Here is a 24,674-nt window from a genome sequence, read left to right on the forward strand (position 1 = left end):
GCCGTCATATTTGCAATCCAATGGAGGAACTGGATATGAATTAAAGAATCTTATAAATGTATAATATAAATATATAATTTAAAAAGAGATAAGTGCCCTGAAGAAAAGGAAGAAAGTGCTGTGGCAGGATGTATTAGAAAAAATGAGTGGTTAATCTTATTAACATTTAAAATTACTTCTATGGGATTTACAATATACCTTTAAAAGAGGTTGACTCCATCATTAAGTAATAAACTGCTTCTCAAATAGTGTAAGAAACTTAGAAAAAGTATATTTCTAATTCCCCCTCCATCCCTTGTACCACAATTGTCAAACATTTCGCTTTGATGTACACTACAAACATACATTTATTTTTTACTTTTATTGCTTTAAGCTGTCAGAATTTTTAGAGCAATTAAACACAATAACAAATTCTACTTTATCTTAATTTATTCCACTTTAAACACTCTTCATTTCTTCTTGTAGACACAAGTTTTGACCCATAGCATAATACCTCTGCCTGGAAAACTTCCAATTTAAGCCATTAAATTTGTATGTAATGTATTATAAAGTAAAGAAAACTGAAACATCTATGGAGATGACTAAATTATTTTTATCTTTCTCTTGTTAATATGATGCATCTATATGATCATCTCAATAGATGCAGAAAGAGCATGTAACAAAGTACACCATCCATTCATGATAAAAACTCTCAACAAGTAGGTATAAAGGGAACATATCTCAACATAATAAAGTCCATATAAAAAAACCCGACACTTAACATCACATTTACTGGTGAAAAGCTAAAAGCTTTTTCTCTAAGATCAGGAAAAAGATAAGGATGTCTACTCTCACCACTTCTATTTGATATAGTACTGGAAGCCTTAGCCACAGCAGTAAGATAAGAAAAAAATAAAAAATAAAAGGTGTTGCTACAGAAGAAGTAAAACTTTTACTATTTGCAGATGAAATGATACTATCTGCAGAAAACCCTAAAGACTCTATCAAAAACTATTGGAACTGATTAATGAATTCAGTAAAATTACAGGATGCAAAATTAATACTCAGAAATCTACTGCATTTCTATACACTAATAGTGAGGTAGCAGAAAGGAAATTTAGAAAACAATACCATTTACATTTTTGCCAAAAATAATAAAATACCTAAGAATAGACCTAAGCAGAAGATGAAAGACCTGTACTCCAAAAACAATAAAACATTGATGGAAGAAACTAAAAAAGACATAAACAACTGGAAAATATTCTAAGCACATAGATTGGTATAACCAATATTGTCAAAATGTTTATACTAGCCAAAGCAACCAACAGTTTTAATGCAATCCCTATCAAAATACCAGCAGTGTTTTTCAAAGAGCTACAACAAATAACACTAAAATTTGTATGAAACCACAAAAGACCCCAAAAGCCAAGCAATCTTGAGGAAGAAAAACAAAACTGAAAGTATCACAATTCCAGATTTCAAGTTATACTACAAAGCTATATTATCAAAACAGTATAGCACTGGCATGAAAACAGATACATGGATCAACAGAACGTAATAGAGATCCCAGAAATAAACCCACACTTATTTTGACAATTAATCTATGATAAAGAGTTGAGAATATACAATGGGGAAAAGACAGTCTTCTCAGCAAATTGTACTGGGAATCCTGTACAGTTACATGCAAAAGCACGAAACTGGACCACTTTCTTACACCATATACAAAAATAAACTCAAAATGGACTAAAGACCTGAATGTGACATCAAACCATAAATAAAACTCCTAGAAGAAAACAAGCAGTAGTTTTTTCCCATTGTCCACAGAAAAATCTTTCTAGGTATGTCCTTTCAGGCATGGAAAACAAAAGCAAAAATAAACTGAGATAAACCAAAATAAAAAGCTTTTGCACAGTGAAGGAAACCACCAACAAAACAAAATGACAATGGTATAAGATATCTGTAAGTAATTGTAAATGATATGTCAAATAACCAAAATATTTAAAGAACTTACACAACTCACCCCCCCAAAAAACAACAAACACACACACACACACACATACACACCAAAAAAAACCACAAAAGAACCCCAAAAAAACCCAAAACACTAAATATTCCAATTAAAGACATGAACAGACATTTATCCAAAGAAGACATACAGATGGCCAACAGACATGAAAATATTGAGGCACCTGGGTGGTTCAGTCAGATGAGTGTCTGACTTTGGCTCAGGTCATTATCTTACAGTGTGAGTTCAAGCCCCACATTGGGCTCTGTACTGATTGCTTGGGATTCTACCTCACTCCCTCTCTCCCTGCCCCTCCCCCATGCACTCCCCCCCCCCCAAAATAAATAAGTAAACATAAATAATATGCTTAAAACCACCCATCAATAGAAAAATGTGAATCAAAACTATAATGAGATAACACCACACACCTGTCAGAATGGCTAAAATCAAAAATACAAGAAACAAGTGTTGGCAAGTCTGTGGAGAAAAAGGAACCTTCATGCACTGTTGGCAGGAACGTAAACTGGTGTAGCCACTGTGGAAGACAATTTGGAAGTTCCTCAAAAAATTAAAATTAGAACTACCCTTTGATGCAGTCATCACACTACTGAGTAATTACCCAAAGACTATAAAAACACTAATTTGAAAGGATATATGCACCCCTATGTGTATTGCAGGATTATTTACAAAAGCCAAATTATGGAAGCAGTCCAAATGATCCAATGATGTGAATAGATAATGAAGATGTGGTGTATATATATACACAATGGAATATTAGTCAGCCATGAAAATGAATGAAGTATTGCCATTTGCAAGGACATAGATGGATCTGGAGAGTATAATGTTAAATGAAATAAGCCAATTAGAGAAAGGCAAATATCATATGATTTCACGTATTGTGGAATCTAAGAAACAAAACAAATGAACAATGTGGGGGGAGGGGAGAATAAACTAAAAAACAGACTCAACTATGGAGACTAAACAAATGGTCACCAGAAGGGATATGGGTTAGAGGATGGGTAAAATGGATTAAGAGGATTAAGAATATACTTATCTTAAGGAGCAGTGAGTAATAGAGGAAATTGTTGAATCACTATATTTTGCTTCTGAAATTAAATTCACATTGTATGTTAACTACACTGGAGTTAAAATAGAAATAAATAAAATAGGGGTTCCTGGGTGGCTCAGTTGGTTAAGCATCAGACTTTGGCTCAGGTCATGATCTCAACGTTTGTGGGTTCAAGCCCCGTGTTGAGCTCTGTGCTGACAGCTCAGGGTCTGGAGCCTGCTTCAGGTTCTGTGTCTTCCTCTCTCTCTCTGCCCATCTCCCACTCATGCCCTGTCTCTCTCTCTCTCTCTCTCTCTCTCTCTCTCTCAATAAATAAATAAATAAATAAATAAATAAAATAGATGAATGCATAAAGAAGAGGTTGGTGTGTGTATGTGTGTGTATATATATATATATATATATAAAGAATGCAATCTTGCCATTTGCAACAATATGGATAAACCTAGAGGATATAATGCTAAGTGAATACATCAGATAGAGAAAGACGAATACCATATGATTTCATTCATAGGTAGAATTTAAGAAACAAAACAAAAAAGAGACAAATTCTTTTTTTTTAATGTTCATTATTTATTTTTGAGAGAGAGAAAGAGAGACAGAGCACGAGTCAGGGGAGGGTTAGAGAGAGAAGGAGACACAGAATCCAAAGCAAGCTCCAGGCTCCGAGCTGTCAGCGCAGAGCCTGATGTGGGGCTTGAACTCACAAACCAGGAGATCATGACGTGAGCTGAAGTCAGATACTTCCGACTGAGCCACCCAGGTGCCTCCAAAGAAACAAATTCTTAAACACAGAGAACAAACTTGTGGTTGTCAGAGGGGAGGTGGTCAGGGGGATGGATGACACAGATGAGGTGATCTAAAGTTAGGGGCGCCCGGGTGGCTCAGGTCATGATCTCACAGTTCATGAGTTCAAGCCCTGCATTGGGCTCTGTGCTGACAGCTCAGAGCCTGGAGCCTGCTTCAGATTCTGTGTCTCCCTCTCTCTCTGCCCCATCCCCACTCATGCTCTGTCTCTCTCTGTCTTAAAAATAAATAAAACATTAAAAAAAATTTTTTAAATAAACTTACCATAATGAGCACTGAGTAATATATAGAATTGTTGAATCAGTATATTGTATGCCTGCTATAAAAATAATATTATATACCTAATATTAACACTGTATGTTAATTACACTCCAACTAAATATAATTTACATCTTTAAAAAGACTAAAAAGGAGAAAAAAAAAGAAAACAAACACCCTTATCATTAGGAGTATCGTCCTTTCCTAGCTCCCTGTTTTCCAGATCCTAACATTGTCTACATTACTATCAGAATTATTATTCTACAATATCATTCTATTTCCTTCTATATCTGATCATTTCATAATATTCTGTCCCTTGGGAATTATGGCATCATGAAGTCTTTGCCATTAGAAATCACAAAGTAAAGTAAAGCATGGTTGTCTCCTTCACTGTTTATATAATTCTTTATTAAGTTCTTTGATAATAATTTCTCTTGAGGGAAAAACATATTTGATATTAATTATGAGGACTTGATATTTGTATGCCACATTGCCTCTTTTCATCATGCAGTGTGCTCCAGCCACACCAGTGTGGCTTCAAATCTTCAATTTCTCAAGCCAGTTGCGTACCACCCAACTACATAAGAAACATTATTCTGCCACCAACAATGTTTCCACCCATCTTAAGCTCCTTCCTCTTAATATTTAAATTTAATGCTCATTTCCTTAAGAAACCTTCCCTGACTTCTTCCACCATTTATTTATTCTGATGTATGCTATCACAGCACTGTCTTCCTTTCTATCAGAGTACTTATCTGTTCTTAAATTCTATTTTATATGAATTTATATGAATTTTATATGAATTTATATGAATTCTATTTTATATATCTATATATATGTTCATAAGATTAATTAATTCATATCTGATTCCTCCATCGGATTGTAAACTCTATGAGAGAAGCAAATGTGTGCATGTTTGCTTGACATTATACTTTTAGCATTTAGACAGTGCCTGGAACTTACTAAGTATTCAGGAAATAATTTTTGAATGAATAATTATAAATAAATACATGAATGAACGAATTTTCAGAAATCTTTGTATCACTCTACATAACTAAAATATAAAACCCAAACAGCCAAGTTTGAATTAAAGAATTTTCCACTTTCATTGCTGATCATTTCTCCATATTCAGCCTCTGCAAAATCATATCAAAATAAATGTCCTTTCTAAAACACTGCCAACACCCACAGCACCCAATAGATTTACTCACACACATAAACAGAGGCAGTATTTTTTTTTTTTTTTGGTCAGTGAATAGAATCACATTGAATAGATATGCATGTCATCTAGCTATAGCCAATATAGTTATTCTGATAGAAATTTTCTTCTTAGCTTGTGAGCTTTTGGAAATCAGGGAACATGTATACTTTCTTATGGGTACCCATAATCTAATCACTTGTTTGATATATAGTTGATTTTCCATATGTGTTTTCTGCATTGATAAATGCCCTTACACCAAATATAAGCAAATGCAATATAGGTTTTCCATAGTCACTAAGGGGTTTATTTATTTATTTTTTTAAAAAACTGAGTTGAATCCTCAGTAGCTTTTTTTTTTTTATTTATTTTTGAGACAGAGAGAGACAGAGCATGAATGGGGGAGTGGCAGAGAGAGAGGGAGACACAGAATCGGAAGCAGGCTCCAGGCTCTGAGCCATCAGCCCAGAGCCCGACGCAGGGCTCGAACTCACAGAGCGCGAGATGGTGACCTGAGCTGAAGTTGGACGCTTAACCGACTGAGCCACCCAGGTGTCCCAATCACTAAGGGCTTTAAAATGAGATTATGGATTTGTGCCCAAAGAGGGACCACACACTTACAAATTCTGGCTATACTGTAAATGTTGCTCCCTTCTGGTAACCTGTGCTAATAAAATATGACTTTTATATACACTAGTGTTAAACACTTCATGGTGCTTATCAGGTAATAAAATGTGTTTTGCTGTTTTCCACTTTAATCTTGATGGATGCAAATAAAATTATACAAACTATTTTCAGACTTTCCACCCACCATTCTTGTCATGTATAATAGCTTTTTATTGATGAACGTGGTTACTCCAGAGCATCTTAGGTCAGGAAATAAAGATGAATCGCGTATATATTTGACAATGCAAAATGGATTTAGATTAATAAATATGTTAGCATTAGAATTTAACTAATTCTGGTAAAAATAAGTTTGTAAACATTTTTTTTTTACCAAGATAATCATGCTCCTCTTTCAGAATAGTTAAAAAGGATACTTATATATGATGATGATGGTGATGATGACATTTATAAGAACCCCTAGTTATTGATCATTTTAACTTTTTTTAATGTTTATTTTTGAAAGAGAGAGAGACAGAGAGTGAGCGGGGGAGGAGCAGAGAGAGAGAGAGAGAGAAGAGAGAGAGAGAGAGAGAGAGAGAATCAAAAGCAAGCTCCAGGCTCTGAGCTGTCAGCACAGAGCCTGATGTGGAACTTGAACTCACAAACCATGAGATCATGACCTGAGCCGAAGTTAGATGCTCAATCGACTGAGCCACCCAGGTGCCCCTTGGTCATTTCAAATGTGTTTAATATACTACAGACCTTAACTTATTTAACCTTGTAAAATTTGACAGAAAGCTCAAGATATTTGGGTTCAAAAATATTAGGTTATTTGGACAAGAGGGTTAAATACTTGCTTTCAATGACAGGTCAAACAGAGAGTATATAAACCCACCCCATATGACTTCATAGTTGCCATTTTAAACATCTGCAGTGCTAAGAACCAAACTAGTTTAGTGCCTTTCAGAATTTGGAAATGAATGAGTACACAGTAATACCAATACATCACAAGAATGGCAATCACTGTATAACCTTACTATATTTGAGAAAAAAACACATTAATTTATTGAAATTAACATTCAAAGTATCCTTGAAATATTGCATTATTTTAATTTGGACAATTAAAAAAATTTAGAGAGAGAGTGCAAGTGGGGGAGAGGGGCAGAGAGAAAGTGAAAGAGAAGCTTAAGCAGTCTCCATGCTCAGTGAAGAACCCACCGTGGGGCTTGACCCCATGACCCTGGGATCATGACGTGAGCCTAAATCAAGAGTCAGGCACTCAACCAACTGAGCCACCAGGCACCCCTAATTTGAATAATTTTTATAGAAATCCTGGAATAATTATGTAAAGGCAAACAGTGGAGTTTTTTATTTACACATATGTTCATCTCAGAGATGCCATTTTTCACTTGCATATGACTAATCTCCTTAAATAAAGATCAGTTCCATAACTCCATTCTAATCTATCCCTTAAGTTTGAATTCTAAGAATAGTCACATACAATTAATTAATATGAAATGGAGGGTTTTTTAAATTATTTGTTAAGTAGTCTCATGTTGTTTTTTTATCTCATTCTGTGTTAGTAGTAGAACAAGTTTTCTAAACCATAGGAAAGCAGAAACTCTTTTTTTCTCAGGGAAAGCAAAAGCGACAGTAATACTGATGAAAAAAATCATTACAGTATGTAGCCAAGAAATCAGGATCTGTACAGTTGGTTTCTACGCAGTACATACTGCCACAAAGGCAATTTGACTGCAATAACTCAGCTCAATTCTGTGCTGGTGGTGGTTGTATGATTGAAAGAACTTTTCAGCCTGCGAGACCAACTTCACCAGCATCATTTTTATAGTACTGCAGAATCTAGAAATGGACTGACTTCCTAACTCACCCCAGAGATTCCTTAGCCAGTTCTCAAGTTTCCATTTAGAAGAATATTTGCCTTATTTGCCTGGCATTTAAGAAATCCAAAACATGTTTCATAATTTCTCTGGTGATACGTCCTATATTTAATGCCATTCTCACAATTTCTATTTTATGGTCTCTAGTATTTGTTTACATATCAATTAACACATAACCAAAAGAGACAGGGATACAAGCTAATTATTATTCTGTATATAATGAGCCTGAATACTTTTCAAGAGAATTTTCCTTCATCTATCAAGCTTTGAATCTTTCTGTGCAATAAAATTATATCAACTATTGATGTTTACGATTGATTGTTTGGTTACACTTTACTCAGATAAATCAACCAGAGGTTGCTTCCTGTGAAGACTGAGTCCCTCTGTTTGACTAAAAACCACACATACAGGAAAAACAAAACAAAACAAAACAAAACAAAACAAAAACATGGATACAAGAAGGACTAAAGTCAGATGTGTATAAAGTAATGAAACATTTTCCCAGATAGATCATTTGAAAAATGACAAAGTCTTTGGGTATAGACGAGATAAATAAATTAAAAACAAAGGAGACAATGGCAAAACAGGTTAAGCTAAAAAACAAAAACAAACAAACAATCAGGATAGGGTGGAATGAGCCACATGGCCAAAATATTCAATGAAGAGGAGCTAAGAGAAAATGACAACAAGCAAGGTAGGGGAGGATTCTGAACTGAATTACTAAAGTCCCAGATTTAGAGTGCCCACATTAATGGCAAACACTTGGGTTAAAATGTCCAGCAGCAACTATGGCCTTCAGTTATTTGATCTGCCGGTTTAATTATGCTACTTTTGAGTATATTCCAGGATTAATATCTAAAAAGATAAAACTTATTTATATTATTATTTTTATTTTTATTTAAATGGCAGCTCACTAAAAGAATGGAAAAAGTAAAAACATTTACTTAAGTATATGAAAAGTGCCTTTTTTTTTACATGAACTTCTTCAATGAACTTTAGCCTTGACATATACACCAGAATCTTGGTTTCTAATATGGTTTTGACTGACTGAAGGAAGTTATATGTTATTTGCCTGGTCAGATTAGTACATAGCCTAGATCTACTAGGTAGTAGAAAAAATGAACATCTCCTCTCTCAAAAACATATTTTCAGAATCCACATCATGAAATAATAGCTAACATTTTTTGAATACCCAATATTTATCAGTATAATTTTACTTTAAGATCAGCATATGTCCCTAAACATGTGTTGGTTCAGAAACATTCTCTACATTTTTAATTTATGCACAATGAGTACACATTTTGTTTTGTTTTGTTTTGTTTTGTTTCCTGTATGTGTGTTGTTTTGATCAAACAGAGGGACTCAGTCTTCAACAGGAAATGGCCAAGGGTTGATTTGTTGGAGTAAACTATAATCAAAACAATTAATGGTAAGCATCAGTAGTTGGTATAATTTTATTACACAGAATGAATCAAAGATGGACAGATGAACAAAATTCCCATGAAAAATATTAAGGGTCATTATATACAGAATAACATTTAGCTTGTATCCCTGTCTCTTTTGTTATGTATTAATTTATATAAACAAATACTAGAGAACTATGAAAGAGAATATGTGAGGATGGCATTAAATATAGGAAATGTTCCCAGAGATTATTTGAATCACAAAGGATTTCACTAGTGCTCTATTAACACTTTTAAATATCAGTGTTCTATGAATACCTTCTTTTTTTAAGGCTTCAATTCATGTTGAATTAGGTTTGATAAAAGATTCACATTCATTTTAGAATTGATTCAGTCTTCCTTTTTCACTCACATATCTTAGAAAATCATATTGGAATCCTGAAGAGATAGCAAGGCACTTCCAACATTTCCTTTTTTTACAGCATCTAAGTTACTCAGAGTTTTATCTACAACTCTTGGGACCCAACTGTCCCAGTTCTGCTGAAGGTATATGATGGCCTGTCATGGTTCAAAGACACTATTTCTGATAAGTCACTGGTTTCTGCTTTTTCTCAGAAACTCCATACCACTGGGACTATACTGAACAGCATTTCATTGATTTAGTAGAATGTCATCTCTAATGTAACAAAACTGGAAGACTAAAATTGTGGGGCATCAGCCATAGTTAAAAAAAAAGTGATATTTTAATACTATAATATGCATACCATGATATTAAAATAATTCCAGGCAAATCGGGTAGCATGATATCTCCCCTCACCAATTTTATTGATTCTAGGTTATTTTGCAAAATGTCATTTGTCTAAATACAAAACTTAACCTAGTCAAATGTAAAAACTAAAGGTTATTTAAATCACAATTAAAAGCAAATTTATCTTTTTATTGCCCCTCTCTTCCTGGGAAAAGGCCACGTACACGGTATGAAGGAGGAGAATTTGCAGCCAAGGACCTAGTGAGGCTGAAAAATTGGAGTGCCAACGAGTTAATGGTGGCAGGCAGTGGAGTGAAAGAAACAGCAACATGACCAGTGGTTGAGGCTGTGAAACAGACTGGAAATTGGTGCATCTAGGGACAATGAGCAACTAAATAAATATACTGAAATATTAGGAGCCAGGATCTATTAAAGAAAGGATTTACAAATGTAAAAAGGGACAAGGTGTTGGATTGGATTTGATTGTATTGTTGTCAGTAGATCTCTACAGATTTACACATAGGAATAAATACATGAATATACGTATAAAAAAATGTGTAGTTAGCTTTGTCATCTAGAGGGCCTGGAGTCTAGGATATCTCTATAGCAACATGGACACTAAGTGCATAGATCTTGGTCCCTAAAAAACATCAACTGAAAAGAATCAAAGCTCTTCAAAAAAATGGCTGAATGGCTGATTTCAAGCAGGGAAAGTAGAAGATGAAACTAGAATACATGTTCATGACAAAAATTAAAGTTCACAAAGATGTATGGAGACATCAAAAGAAGACATAAGTAAGTTTCATGTTCCTACTTACTAAATCTAGGGAGATTTGTGCATAAAATGTGTCAATAGTAATGGCTCACATCCCATTTGATAAAATTATAATTCATAACTTCATACAGATATAAGTAAATAGAAACCTCAGCCTTATGCTATAGTCAAAATACATATAGGAAGAATGAGAGAAATAGAAAATAGCCTCGGGGTGTGTGGGTGGCTCAGTCAGTTAAGCGTCTGACATCAGCTCAGGTCATGATCTTGCAGTTCGTGGGTTCGAGCCCTGAGTTAGGTTCTGTGCAGACAGCTCAGAGCCTGGAGCCTGCTTCAGATTCTGTCTCTCTCTCTCTCTCTCTCTCTCTGCCCCTACCCTACTCATGCTCAGTCTCTGTCTCTCAAAAATAAATAAAATCATTAAAAAAAGAAAAAGAAAATAGCCATTACAGTGGATATTGATTCAGGTAGGGAGTACCAATGTTATAAAGCTGGTGGGCAGAAGTTTTATGATAGACTATTAAGGCAGATTCACAGTAATTTACCCCCAAATATTTAGAAGTTACACATGGAAAAAGCATGACTTTTCAGAAGAGAAAATTTGTGGAGAATTTTTCAACTTAGCCAGCTGATCAGAGAGGTATAGCTTCAGTGGAGGATGAGATGTCCTGTTCCCATGACGTGATGCACTGAAAGCCAAAGCATCATTGTACAGTATTCTTCCCAAAAAGTCATGAACTGGTACTATATATGAAGAAAAATTGCACAGAACCAGATTAAGGGAAATCTTCCAGATGGAAATCCCTTAAAAGAGTCTGGGTCGTGAAAGACAGTGTAAGACTAAGGAAATGTTACAGATTGAAGAAGAATGAACAGACATGAAAGTGCATTATGTGATCCTAGATTAGATTTGGAAAGGAAAAAGTCACACTGTTGGACTACTAGCAAAATTTGAATGGAATATGTAAATAACTTGTAGGATTAATTTGATTTCCAGATTTGCATGGTTGTACTCTGGTTATGTAGGAGAATGTCTTCTTTATGTAAAGTATGCACTGTAGTATTAAAGATTGATGGGGTATCATGTTTGGAACTATTTTCCATGGTTCAAAAAGAAAGAATGATAATAGGGGGTCATAGGTAATTCTCCATGGGTCTTTGCATTTCTATGTATCTTGAGAAAGATTTTACCCTACCACATCTTTGTCAGGATGTTTGTGTGGCAAATAGTTCTGAAAAAGAGCTAATGTCTCCTTCTGCTGGGAAGAGAGGTCTGTTTTATGACAAGGATAGCAAAGTTAATGTGTCTCCCTACTGTAAAGGTTGGACAGTATAGTTGCACTCTTCTTAAAAGATGAATATGTTTCAAAGTTTGCAATTACTCAGTCATAATAAAGACCCACTGTGTGCGTATCATCCATCTCAGCCTGCCTTCTCCTCACCCTCCTCCTCATCATCTCCATTGTACTGAGCAAAAAGAACCAATGGGGGACATGACACTAATGCTGCCTGCTATGTCTTGACTAACAAGGTTTTGATGAATAATAATAGTCTCTGACCCAAGTCTCTTGATATCTGCCAGAATCTATGAGAATGTAGCTGGAGAGGGACAGAGTGTGAGTGTGGGAGGGGCCTAGAAAGAAGGAGACAGAGAATCTGAAGCCGGCTCCAGGCTCCCAGCTGTCAACGCAGAGCCCCATGCAGGGCTCGAACCCACGAATCAAATCGTGAGATCATGAACTGAGCCAAAGTTGGAAGCTTAACTGACTAAGTCACCCAGGTACCCCAGACCCTTCATAATTCTTGACATTTATATTCAGTGAGTAAAAAAGTGAGATTAAATAAACGGGGAAAAATATTCAGGTCATCTGGGTGACGAGTATATGTATGTTCCATTGCAACATTTTTGTAAGTTCAACTCTTCTGCAATTTGTATGCCATTTGAAACTTATTCAAAAATATAATTATACAAAAATCCATTTACATTATTTCTAAAATAAAATAAAATTTCTGTATTTTTAAGTAAAATTTTCAATTTTCAAGAAAAATGTGAAAAATCATCTAAATCTTAAATTATTTTTTAGTCTGCATATATACAGGCCTTATCTATCCATCAAAATAGAGCCAGATCAGTCACAAAGCAGTTGGGCAGTTATTCTCACTTGGCCTATAATATAATATGTAGTATAATATATACATCATACTAATTTTCAGCCTGCCACTTATACTTTCAAAACTAATTATCTTTCTACAATTCAAAGTATAATGAATATCTAGAGACTTGAAAATACCAATGACCATCTGGGAATTTATTTGCATTTTAATTTTTTCAAAAACATGCAACACTATTTTAAAAAAGACTACACACATGCAAAACACAGATGCAGGTAGAGAATGAGCTGTCTTCTACAATGCTAATGTTTCCACTGTTTTCCCTTTGTAATCACCCTGAATTGTGCAGGCATACCTTTAGATATTTTCATGATGTCATAACTGTTTTTAATCAAGAAAAATATTGCCTTTAGAAAATACATACTAAACATTAAACACAAAACATTAGTATTTTAATTTGCATGTATTAGGAGTGAAATATCCAAGGTGACAGTAAAGTGTAAATGTAGAGTCTGAATGGAGAGTGGAATTTGATCTTGTGCATGTTACTTCTCTCATCCCCAATTTTCTCACCTGTACAATGGATAATTATAAGGCCATGTAAAGAAGAAAAGTAAAGTATTTGGTACACTGAATTTGTATTTGTATTTGTATTTGTATCTGTAAAGTATTTGGTATACTGAATAAGAATTCAGCATATCATCTTTTGTTATACCTGCCTATATTTCCCTTTGATTACATGTGGAAAATATATATTGCAATAGCACTGCTCCACCTTCTTATAAAATCAAATTTCCTTGCAGGAAATTCCTTATTCAGCACAGAAAGAAATCTGTTTCATTCCCTGGGTCTCTTGTCCAAAATCTCCACTTTAACTGAACTGTCTGATATGGTTGAATGAAGCTATCATATAAAAGACTGATAGGACACCAAGTTAAAGAGAAGGATGAGCCTGGGAACAAAATAGACCATAGTAAGGCTGTTCTGAATTTAAATCTGTCTTTTTATCATTAACAAAAATGTCATGCAACATTTGTCACAGAACTAGAGCAAATAATAGTAAAATTTATGTCGAGCCACAAAAGACCCCAAATAGCCAAAGCAATCTTGAGAAAGAACAACGAAGCTGGAGGTATCACAATCCCAGATTTCAAGATATACTACAAAGCCATAGTAATCAAAACAATACAGTATTTGCCCCAAAACAGACACCTAGATCAATGGAACAGAAGAAAGAGCCCAGAAATAAGCCCACACTTATATGGAAAATTAATCTATGACAAAGGAGGCAAGAATATGCAATGGAGAAAGACAATCTCTTCAATAAATGGCACTGAGAAAACTGGGAAGCTACATGCAAAAGAATGAAACTGGACAACTTTCTTACACTATGTACAAAAATAAACTCAAAATTGATTAAAGAGTTATGTGAGACATAAAACCATAAAAATCCGAGAAGAAAATAGGCAGTTATTTCCTTGACATGAGTCTTAGTAACATTTATCTAGATATGTTTCTTCAGGCAAGAGAATCAAAAGCAAAAGGAAACTGCTGGGACTAAACTATGGGAAGGAGAGAAGATATTCACAAATGATAAATTTGATAATATCCAAAAATATGTAAAGAACTAATACAGCTCAACACCAAAAAACCCCAAATTACCCAATTAAAAACTGGTCAAAGGACCTGAATAGACATTCTTCCAAAGAAGACATACAGATGGCCAACAGATACATGAAAAAATGCTCAACATCACAAATCATCAAAATGTAAATCACAACTACAATGAGATATCACCTCATGCCTGTTGGAATTGGTACACTCAAAAATATGAGATAGAACAAGTGTTGGTGGGGATGTGGAGAAAAAGAACCCTTGTGCACAGCTGGTGAGAATGCAAATTGATGTAGCCATTCTGAAAATAGTATGGAGGTCCTTCAAAAAATTAAAAATAGAACTACCATACAATTCAGTACTTTCACTACTGGGTATTTGTCCAAAGAAAATGAAAGCACTAATTTGAAAAGATATAAGTATCCCTCTGTTTATTGCAGCATTATTTACAATAGCCAAATTATGGAAGCAACCCAAGTGTCCGTTGACAAATGAATGGGCAAAGAAGAGGTGAGATATATACATATACATATGTGTGTATGTGTGTATGTGTATATGTGTGTATATATATGTATATATATATATGTGTGTGTGTGTGTGTGTGTGTGTGTGTGTGTGTATATATATATATATATATATATATAATCCAGCTTTAAAAAAGAATGAGATCTTGCCATTTGAAGCAACATGGACAGACCTAGAGGCTATTATGCTAAGTGAAATAAGTCTGACAATGGAAGGACAAATGGCATTTGATTTCACATGTATGTGGAATCTGAAAACAAAAAACAAAAAAACAAAAAACAACATCAACAGAAACAAATGAATAAACAAACAGAAAGCAGAAAAAGACCCATAAATGCAAAGAAAAAACTGATGATTGATAGAGGGATGGGCAAAATGAGTGAAGGGGCATAGGAGTTATAGGCTTCCAGTTATGGAATGAGTAAGTCATGGGGATAAAAGGCACAGCATAGGGAATATAGTTAATGGCATTGTAATGATGTATGGAGACAGATGGTAGCTACACTTGTAGAGAGCATAGAATAATGTATAGACTTGACAATCACTATTATGTATACCTAAAACTATGTAACATGGTATGTCAACTATACTTTAATAAAAATAATGGATAGATATAGATAGACCATACAATATATGTTCATCATGCAATTTCTTTTTTTGCTTACTTTTGATATTGATATATATTGTCTGTATGGCATGCTCTTTATCTTTTTTCCTTATTTTATTCATGGCAGTCTTATTTTTATTTTTATTTAGTTTTTTAAAATTTTTTAATGTTTATTCAGTTTCTGAGAGAGAGAGAGAGAAAGACAGAGTGTTAGCAGGGGAGGGCAGAGAGAGAGAGAGGTGGGGAGACAGAATCTGAAGCAGGCTCCAGGCTCTGAGCTGTCAGTTCAGAACCCAAGGCAGGGCAAGAACTCAAAGCCATGAGATCATGACCTGAGCCAAAGTCAATCACTTAACCAACTAAGTCGCCTAGGTGCCCCATGTCAGTCTTATTTTTTAAAATTACTTATTTTTATTACTTCAATGTGAATTATCTCTTATTCCCAAAGCATTAACATTATCTTTCTCATTTTTTCCCTCAGAGAAAAAAAAATGTGCTTGCTTTATTCTTCCAATGCCTTCCCTTGTGAATTTTGATTTTGTACCTCTAGAGAGACATGACAGAGGTAAATAATGTTATCCATTTCAAATTAAATTAGCGATATATGTTTAATTATAGCTCTCTCTTAGGAAAAAAATTCACATTAAATATTTCAAGTGCTAAAAGCAGCTGCGTGTCAATATATTTTTATTTATTGACTTTCTTGACTACCCTTTGAGTAGAAGTGAAAGTAAACAGAAAAGAATGTCAGAGGGTTTATTAGAGAGGTAAATGAGATTCCATTTTCTTTTGTTCTCAACACAAAATAAATGAATTATGTCAAGCTCAGCTTTAGATACCCTCTGTATCCACCTTTTATTCTCAATTTTCTTACTACTACTGTTCAGATCTGAATTACCTCCTACTATTTGTGCCACCCAAGAGTCTCTGTACTCTCTCTCCACCAATATCCATCTACAGGGCCTCAGAGGTACCTCGCTATAATCCATCTTTAATCATTCTATCCTATCTCCTTGTATGTCCTGTGTTGGCTGATTAGTTGGATTTTTTTTAAGACTTCCAATCAATGTGTCCTTGTTTCCTGAAAATACACTAATATCTGACTGTATGAGTTTTCTAAATTTCCCCAGCTATACCATAAAGGTAATGAGAGTACATTTAGTGCTTGGAGTTCCTGATAGACAGTCAATGTTCAACAAGTGTTAGGTATCTTCATGGCACACCTTTAAATTAGAAACATATTGCATGTTGGAGTTTAAATTTGAACAAAAAAAATGATAATAAGCTTGGCTTCAATTTTAAATTTTATAGGACTCTGTGTCTTTGTTCCCAGGTATTTCTGGTTTGCTCAGGTTTTCTCTAAACTTCTAGGGTGAGAATTCCCCACAAACTTAGAACATGCCTAGACATGTCTTCAGGGGCCTCCTTGGGAACTTCAGAGAAGGTGTACTGGGAAGAATATTGAAGATACAGCAGGCAAAAACTTGACCCAGAAAGGATGTTACTTTCTCTCAAACATAACGGAAGCTTTCATGGTTGGATGCCTTGTTTGTAGGTGATAGGAAATCTCTAATTCTGGCACCAACTTCTGTGTAAAAGACAATGAAGATTTATAACCTGCTACATTCTGTTTAAGAAAACATGTTCATTGAATTTAGCTTCTTAATAAGAAGCACACAAGTGCTAAAAGTTAAGTATACTTTAAAAATCCCAAGGAAATTTAATTGATCAATAGCTGTTAATGGTCTTAATTAAGATATGCTCCTTTCCTTATAAAGAGTAAGCTTTCAGAACGAAAATAAATAAAGCCTTTATTTAATAAAGAGTTCACCATTTTTCTTGCTTCAAACATTATCCAATATTTAACCATTAGCAATGAAATACCTATGACATAATTCAACTATTCAATAGTACAGGAAGTTTTTGCTGTAAAGCAAGTCCTACAGAATCCTAAGTTTAAAAAGTTCCTTTAAAATAAATTTTCTTTTAGACATACAAAAAATATAATTTGGTCTCAGAGAAACAAATGCCTTTCAAAACAGCTCAAAATTTCTTTGCATGCTCTGTAAACCTATTCCCAAACTCTTGGAAACACAGATAAGTGGTGCCTGGGTAACTGAGTAGGTTAAGCAACTGACACTTGGTTTAAGCTCAGGTCATGATCTTACAATTTGTTAGTTTGAGCCCCATGTCAGGTTCTGTGCTGACAGTATGGAGCCTGCTTGAGATTCTCTCTCTCTCTCTTTTTCTCTCTTTCTTATCTCTCTCACTCCCTCTCTCTGCCCCTCCCCTGTTCTCAACAACAACAAAAAAGAAAACACTGATAAATCCAAACTTCTTCAAAGCCTTAAATGATGCTTTATCTAACAAAATAGTTAAAATTACCATGCAAATTTTAAAAATAGTCTATTTTTTTACACACTAAAAATAATATTTTTTGGACTATTAAAACAAATCAATAAACAGTAAATCAATTAGTGTAATTTTAGAAGCATTATTATCAGAGTAAAAATATTTTTCAGTATACACTTCTACAGGTGGCTTCTACTAAGACCGCTCTCTTTTGCAAGACTCAGCTTTAGTTAAATGCTTTTCACTCATATTCATTTTTAACTTGCCAAATAAAAATTTTTAAAGAATGGTTTTAAATACGAAAGGAGAAAGAATGAAAGAACACATACACACACACACACACACACACACACACACATACACACAGAATGAGAAAGTCAAGAAGAAGGAATAAAGGAAAATGGAAGGAAGGAAGGAAGGAAGGAAGGAAGGAAGGAAAAGAAGGAGGAAAGGAAGAAAGGGACAGAAAGGGAAAGAAAATATTACATAATGCAAGTGTGGATCAAATCACAAGGAAAGTGCTTCCAGATTCAGTGTGTTTAATCTATCCAAAAATATTAACACATTTCCCAATATAACTTTACAGTATTAGAATTCTGATACAGTATAAGAAATATGTATTTCAAAAAAAGAAAGAAAGAAATTTATATTTCAAAACCAAAACTTCAAATTTGATAGGTAACCGGAAGTTGTGCTTACCAATTCAGAAACACTGCCATCTGCTGACCAAATAAAATTGATATGAGTTCTGTATTTGTTTTTTCCAAATGTATAACCAATAACATTGTACACTTCATAATGCATCCTACAAAACTTGTATTTGGTAATAAGTTACTAATGCAAAGACTTTAATTTACAAATATAACCAACTCTGAGAAACTTGAAATATGAAAAAGTGCAAAAGGAAATATTTTGGTTTCTAGCAAAAATCCTATTAGGGTTTTAATCAGTAATCCAAAATATGAATAAGTAATTTTTCTGACACTGTCCACAATTATGTAACAAATTAACAACTGTTTGAGCATTAACTCAAGCCACAGCATTTTTTTTGTAATATACTGCCCTGATGTAAGAGATTTCTTCTAAATGTTCATTATCCACTAAAAGTCTCAACACTCCAGAAAATGCATCACATTGATGAAATCACAAGACGAAGTGTCCAGATCCTTACGTGTGGTTTTATTTCCTTCTTACACCATCCTTAATCCCATATTAATCAGGGGAAGTAGTAGGAAAGTACAGATTTTGACATACTTAGGAGGTAAAGACACAGTGTTTTCTGATAGCTCATGTTGGGTAAATGCATGGGTTATTTCCATAGTATATGAAAGTGATCACAAAGTTACCAACAAGATTTCTTTCTGTGAGTGTCAGTGATGTAGGGAGTCTCCTAATTGACCTGCCCTTATGTGCAAAGTCTTGAATTGATACAACGTGGAGCTAACAGCATATTTATTCTCTGCGTACTGTTCTCTTCTTCTACATTTCCAGATTTACCTCTTGTGATACTAGTCTTGCCCTCATACTCCAGTTATGGGAATTTGCTTGCAGCTCAAAGGAAACTTCATATTTCACTTCTGTGCTTTTGTGCAAGCTGCTATCTGTCTATGATGCAATTATCTTCCTGAGGATGTTCTGACCTGCTAACATCAGGAAAGCTGATTTTCTTTCCCCTCTGTTCCCAGCCTGCAGTGTTTATGTTTACTACTGCACTTACTAGGAGAAAGTGTTTTCTGTTTGTCAGTCTGTTATCCTTGCTTCCTAGTGAAGTCCATCATATAAGGGATGTTGACTTATTTCTCTCCAGATAATCTATGCATGGCATCACACCTTCTGAAGAGAATTTTTTTAAATCTCCCAATATTTTAATAAGAACTCATACATTTCCCTGCTCTTCATCATTTCTGCAATGACAGACATGTTTCCATAGAAATTATCAACAGCATGTTGAGTTTGGTAGCTTGGACTATTCTGTTATATATAGTTTAATGCATTGTCTTGTGATTAGAGCTTTCCCCTGTCCCAACTAGTCTGGAAACATCTGTGGGATTGGGCAATTTCAGACTGCATATTGCCCTCCAAACTGGACATTGTGGGGGATGCCGAGTAAATTCTTATCAAATATTGCATTGTTATATAATCTCAATTACATTAATAAAAACAATGCAATATAACAAGTACTATACAATCCTAGGATATAAAATGAAAATGAAACGAAGAGGATGAAAAATCTGTTTGGGGAACTTCTTGCTTCAAAGTGAATCTCAAAGTATTGTTAGGAATGGACTGAATTTACACAGGGATTCTCTATAGATTTGGAAGAAGCGGGAAAATGTGTAATCAGTCTAGTATCTAGCAAATTGAACCAGAATATGTTTTTTTTCTTTTTTTTTTTTTTTCATTTTTAAATCTCCATAAGGGACACAGATAGGAAAAATAAGAAAGAGGAGTGAGAAACATGTTGATGTTCCTGAATTATAAAAGTTAAAGAGAACATGAAAGTATAAGATAGTAGATATTTCCTGAATGCCTGATCTCTGGGTTAATAAATTGAGCCACATATCTCCAAGTTCTTTTGGGAAAGAAACATCCCAGATTAATCAATTAATTTCCTTAATACTCATTTTCAAGGTGTTGCTGGAAGTCAGTGCTGGGCACTTCATGTAGTCAAGGAAACAGGCAATTAATGCAGTGTTCAATGAGAAGTATGATAAGTTTTTTCTACCTCAATGTGTCTTCCTTGCCAGGTCAGGAGTTCTTACTTCTATATTATGGGACTAGATATCAATGGCATTGTCATTAAATATTATTAAAATTCATAATTCTCTAGGAAGTGCTGTACCCCACACATCCCCCAAATTTTTAATGTTCAGATTAACTTGTAAAACTGGCAAGAAAGCAAGGTGGTCCTTAGGGGACTAGATCTACGGTGGCAAGTTTCTTTCTTTTTCTTTTATTGTCGTAAAAACACTTAACATGAGATGTATCCTCTTAAAAAAATTAAGTACACAATTACAGTACTTTTAAGTATAGGCACTAAGTTGTACAGCAGATCCCTAGAACTTATAACTGAATCTTTGTATCCATTGAATTAGGCTCTCCCATTTTCCTCTTCCTGCAGGAGAGGGTAATCACCATTCTACTCCGTTTCTGTGAGTTTGACTATTTTAGATGTCTCATACAAATAGAATAATTCAGTATTTGCCTTCCTGTGACTGGTTTAATTCACTTAGCACAATGTCCACCAGGTTCAGTCATGTTATCCCATAGGACAGAATTTTTTTTCCTTTTTTAAGCAATAATATTCCATTTTCCATATATACCACATTTTCTTTATTTATCATGGACATTTATATTGTTTGCATGTCTTGACTATTATGAATAATGCTGCCATGAACATGGGGGTGCAGATATCTCTTTGAGATCTTGATTTCTTACACAGAGGAATTAGGCAAGTGAAAGAAATAAAGGGCAGACACATAAAAAAATGAAGAAGTAAATTATCTCTGTTTGCAGATGACATGACCTTATATGCAGACAACTCTAAAGACTGCATGCACACACACTCACACACACACAACCTATTAAAATGGATAAAATTAATAAAGTGGCAGGATATACAATCAACATATAACCATACAGAAATCAGATGAATTCCATACACTAACAATGAACTATCTAAAAAGGAAATTCATGAAACAGTTCCATCTTTAATAGCATCAAAAAGAGTAAAATACTTAGGAATAAACTTAACCAAGGAGGTGCAATAAATGTAAACTGAAAACTATAAAACATTGATTACGGAAATTAAAGACACAAAGACATCCTTTGTTAATTAACTGTTAGATTTGATATTGTTAAAATGTCCATCCAAACTACCCAAAGTAGTACGGGTATACTATATGTACATATGCAGCACAATCAGTGTCAAAACCCAGTGGCACTTTATACAGAAAACAAACAAACAAACAAACAAAAAACTCCTAAAATCCATATGGAACAACAAAAGACCTCAAATAGCCAAAGTAATCTTGAGAAAGAAAAACAAAGCTGAAGGCATTAGAATTTCTGAATCAAAATATTTTACAAAACTACAGTAATTAAGATGGTATGATACGGGCATGAAACAAATGTATAAATCAATGGAACACAGTAAAAAGCCTAGAAATAAATGCAGGTATATACTGTCAATTGATCTTTTAGAAGGATACCAAGAATACCCAATGGAGTAAGGATAGCCTCAATAAATGATGCTGAGGAAATTGCATATCCACATATAAAGGAATGAAATAGACTCTTGTCTTACACCATACACAAAAATAAATGCAAAATGCATTAAAGACTTAAAAGTAAGACCTGAAATTGTAAAATTCCTAAAAGAAAATACAGGGGAAACATGTATGACATTGGTTTTGGCAATTATTTCTTTGGTATGACACCAAAAACATAAAGCAACAAAAGCAAAAATAGAAAGTGAAACTATATCAAACTAAAAACCTTTGCACTGCAAAGGAAACAATCAAGAGAGTGAAAAGGTAACTTATAGAATGGGAGAAAAAAATGCAAACCATGTATCTAATAAGTGGTTAATATCCAAAAATACACTAAACTCCTACAAGTCAGAGGGAAAAAAAACAAAAACAACAACAACCAAAAAAAAACCTTAATTTAAAAATGGGCTAAGGACTTTCTAAACACATAACATTTCTTCAAAGAAGATATACAAAAGGTCAACAGGTACATCATCAGGAAAATGCAAATCAAAACCACAATGAGTTATGACTTCACACCTGCTGGGATGGTTTCATTCCCTATGTGCTTGCAGATCTTCAGAATGTAGGAGTAGAGGGGGAAAAAGCCAAAGAATGTGCTAAAGGAATCATCGAAATCACTTACAAGGACATATTGGTATAGAAAACAATCAAATGGATCCAGTTGCCCTTAGGTCCCTGGCAACTACTACTACTACTAATAATAATAATTAATAATAATATAAATGGTTTTCTTAGTTTATGATGAGACTCAATATATTCGAAATGGTTTGTAAAAAAAAGACAGAGTACAAGGAGCAAGCAAGGGCAACAGACAGCAAGCTTCCACTGAGACACAGAGAGGTAGCAAAGGGGTGAGGGAGAAGAGAAGGAAGGGTGCCTGTAGATGACCAGCAGTGGTAGTAAAGCAGGACTGGGATATTTTCAAAATTCTCTTTATTTCCTTCACAAAATGCTTCTTAGTGTATTAAAAAATTGAAATCACACACACACACACACACACACACACACAAAAGTCTCTGAAAACAAAAGTGTCACCCCTGATTAGAAATGGCGTAAGAAGCAGCAGAAAAGCTTTAGGCACAGCTTGAAGTCTTGGGGAATAAGAAAACCTTTCAGGAGCAAAAACAAAACATAGCAGAGGAAAGGCAGATTAGTGTGACTTCAGAAATGAGTTCCAAGACTACTGAAGCACAGTGTATTAGCTTTATGACGAGAGCCATTAGCTCTCCACGGACAGGCAATATTTCTAAAGAGCTACACTATGCAGAGAAGATGTGAGGGATCTAGAAGCAAAGCTCTGCTTTCTCACAAGTTATTAACCTCATTTATACCACTGAGTCCCTATCATTATGCTCATTGCCTTGACATGGTTCAGTGCATTGATATTTCATTCAGCAGGGTGCAAGTTGTGACGACAGACACGGGGAGCCCCAGAGGCTTGGCTGCAATTGCCTTTGTTATGACCAGCTGCACCTCAGATGAAAGTAAACGTTTAAGTAACTATTCTGGGAAAGAATTCCCTAAAAACATTTTCAGTCTTTTATCCCGAGGCCAATTCACCAAGTATCTGTGTATAAACCTCTGTAGGTTTCAAGTTCATTTTTTAAAAGCAGTTGTACATTTTCATTCTACAGCACAGGCAAACAGAAAGTTGTATTCTAGGAAAGTCAATGTGGATCTTTCCATTAGCTTCTTTAATGGGAAATAGCTTTCCATGAATTTGAAGAAATCATCCATGGGGATGGTAAATGGATTGGAAGGGTGGAGAAGGTAGCATTTTAGCTACTTAAAAACAAAAACAAAGAACAAATGCTCCCCATTTGAAAACTATCCTTTTAGAATAAATACCATTTGTTGGGATTTGATTAGCTTTAACGAATCCTAACAATGTGTGCTTTTGATTTTATGAGTATATTAAAAGAGGCCCTACAAAAGCAAGCAATATGTGTCTACTGAAGTAAAATTAATCATAATAATTGATTATCAATAATGATCTTTGATAATAGATCATTAACTCATTAAATGAAATATAAGATCATTTTTAAGTATAAACATGGTAGCAGCTATTTCCTACAAAATGAAACTTAATGTAAAATTGGAAGGTTTCTACTCATTGAAAATTCCTGACCAATCACATCTAATACAATTTGTAAGATGTCACTAGTATAGATAATTAGACTTGACCTTTGGAAATAACCTTAATTAAAGTTCAGGTATTCCTAAAAGAAGCACACTTTTGAACTTCAGTCCAAAATAATGTAAATATCTGCATTCATGAAGGACACCAGAAAACCAGACTTCTGAGTAGAAGGTAAACATTACATCTATACGAGACACTACAATTTGAAAACTAATTAAGACAACTTTATATATATCTAATAAAAAGACAGTAATATGTGATGAAATGACAACATGAATAATTTGGCATATCTTATGTGTAATACTGA

The sequence above is a fragment of the Felis catus genome, chromosome B1 (assembly GCF_018350175.1).
Source record: "Felis catus isolate Fca126 chromosome B1, F.catus_Fca126_mat1.0, whole genome shotgun sequence".
Classification (NCBI taxonomy): Eukaryota; Metazoa; Chordata; class Mammalia; order Carnivora; family Felidae; genus Felis; species Felis catus.